Source organism: Tupaia chinensis, unplaced genomic scaffold, assembly GCF_000334495.1.
Source record: "Tupaia chinensis unplaced genomic scaffold, TupChi_1.0 Scaffold000273_1, whole genome shotgun sequence".
In the NCBI taxonomy this organism is placed as follows: Eukaryota; Metazoa; Chordata; class Mammalia; order Scandentia; family Tupaiidae; genus Tupaia; species Tupaia belangeri.
In genome coordinates, this window is record NW_006159755.1 from 1,747,766 (window position 1) to 1,750,422 (window position 2,657).

Consider the following 2,657-nt stretch of genomic DNA (forward strand, 5'->3'; position numbering starts at 1 on the left):
CTGCCCGGGGGGAGGTCAAGCCTCAACCCCAAATCTGCCCCATAAAGCCGGGAGCGGCTCGGATTTACGACTCCTGGGCAGCCTCTGCCCGTTCCGACGCCCCCGCGCCCTCTGTCCCTAAGTTCTTTTGCTTCCTTGTTTCTTTCCCAACTAGAGCCAGGCCCCAGTTCCAGGTTCAGCCATTGAGGCCTCCGCCCTGTGCCCTTTGCCCACCCTCCGTGCAGCCGTGGGGCAGGGACAGCTGGGCATTTGTCAGTCTCCAGGGACCTCCTTTCGATCAATTTCATGAGGATGGCTCTGTCTGGGAAACTGGAGACAGACAGAGAGCCGGGGGGAGGGCCGACAGAGAAAGAAGAAGGTTGAGGTAGAGATTGAACGAGAAAACGATGAGAGGAACAGAGAAAATGGGGTCAGAATGGGCAGGTGGAGACGGGGCGAAGAGGGAACTTGAAAAGAGGATGACACACAAACCTGCCATGTTAGGGACAGGGCCATGGGCAGCCACCCATCTGGAAGAACACTTGTGGCCTGAGAGCCTGCAGGGGCCTGGGAGCTGGGTGACTTTGAGCAAGTAGCTCAACCTCTCTGAACCACTGCTGGTTCTCACACGTATCAGGGCTTGTGAGTGAGGCTACCCCGCACACTGGCCTGGACTGGTGAGAAGCCACCACCCTTCAGCCCCTGGTTTGTCCCCGCTGTGGGAAGAGGAAGGAGCTGCTGATTGAGGTCCCTGAGCTGTCCTGGGTCCCGGGAGCAGAACTTTCTCCTGCAAGGTATGGTCTCATCCCCTCCCAGACGGCTCTGGTCCAAGTGGTTACAGCGACAGAAGCCAGTGCCAGCCCTGCCGAGCAAGACCAGCAAGCATTTTAGGAGACCCCAAAGCTTCTGAAGAGAAAATGGAGTTGTAGAGAGCACTTGGGCTATGCTCCCCTCTGTTAGAGGCAGAACAGGCCCAAAGAGACAGAGGAGGCTGCCCAAGGTCACAGAGCGGGGCCTGGGGTCCATGCTGCCCTGGCAACCTCCCCGAGTGGCGTCCTCCCTCTTGGGGTACAGTCAAGGTGAGATGGGGGATGCTCAGACAGGAATCCTTCTGCCTGGGAAGAGGGCCTGCAAATGGAGACGCCATAGCCGGTAACCAACTCGCTCCCCTCCCGCCACCCCCGTCCCAAAGCCCAGCAGCCCCTCCCACAGGGGTCCGGGCAGGACTGGCCTCCTGCTCTGTGGGATCCGAGTGCCCCAGCCTACTGGAAGTAGCACCCAGTCAGGGGTCCCGGCTCCGCAGAGCTGGGCACCTCATCCCTCAGGTGGAAACTGAGCCATAGAACAGGGTCACCCAGTGGCTGCCCGGTCCCTTCTTTCTCAGAAGTGCTGGCAACCCTGTAGAAGATGCCTGGGCCGCGGGCAGAGGGAGCGGCAGGGAACCAAGCACAGGAGAAGTCTCTTACCTGGTTGTCGGGCTGGCCCTCAGGGCACAGGAGGAAGTGGGACGCCCGGGGCCCAGCGCTTTTTGAGCCGTTGGCCCAGGTTAATGATTGCCCGGGGCCATCCCAAGTGCAGTTCAAAGGGCAGGAAACCCTGGACTGTGCCCGGGCAGGGTGGGCCAGGCTCAGGAAACTCTGGGCCCACCCCACCTGCCCCACCTGGTAGAATCAGAGCAGGGTGGGCCAGGCTCAGGAAACTCTGGGCCCACCCCACCTGCCCCACCTGGTAGAATCAGACCCCAGACGTCTGCAATTCTCCCTCCCCCTGAGCCTCATCCCCTTGACCTCTTGCTTGGCCTACTGCTTGGGTGACCTCATCCCAGGCCCTCCATGACAAATCTGCCCTGTTTAGAGCCCAGATTGCCCCCAGAGGGGTCGCAAGGGCCCCGGAGAGGGAGCTGGGCAGACCTTTGCTAGCCGGAGAGCTCTGCAGATAAGCCCGGCAAGATGAGGGTTCTCTGACTCTGTGACTCCTGAGCCAGCCTTCCTGCCCACCTCTGTGCAGTGCTAGGAGGGAGTGGGGTGGGGTGGTGGGGTGGGAGCAGCTCCTTCCTCTGTTTCAATGGGCGCTTCTGATCCCATGGAAAGTGCCCGTCAGGACCCTCTGCTCACGGTGCTGCCCCAGCACCTCTCCTCTCGAAGCCCCAGAGCTGAATCCCCAGGTAGAGCCCTGGTCACCTCCAAGGACTTCCGCTAGAGATGCTGGGAGCAGCCTCCAGAGGACACGGGGCTCAGTCTTCCAGGAGCACCCCTGGATGGCACCCCTGATCCCTGGGTCAGGCAGGCAGGGACCACCAGGAGGCACCTGAGGCTCAGAGGGCCAGGTCGTAGGCTGAAGTCCCGTGGTCGGAACCCTGCCATGTGCTCTGCCCCAGGGTAAGGCTAGACTCTGGAGTCTTGTGGGGACAGAGCCAAGAAACATGGTCGGGGCGAGGTGGGCTCCAAGGGCCAGTCGTCCCTCCCAGCAGCCCTTCGGCTCCTCCAGCCTCACTCAGTTCTGCCACCTCAGAAGGGCCGGGGCAGCCCCTGGGAGGGCTGAGCAGAGCCCAGGGCCCAGGCAAGGAGTGCAGGTTTGGCGGCCAGCTGGGTTAGAGGCCAGGGACCTGCCAACCCTAGATCCCACTGAGCAGGGACCTGCTGGCGGGTGGGGAGGGTGTGGCAGCTCCTGGTGGTGGC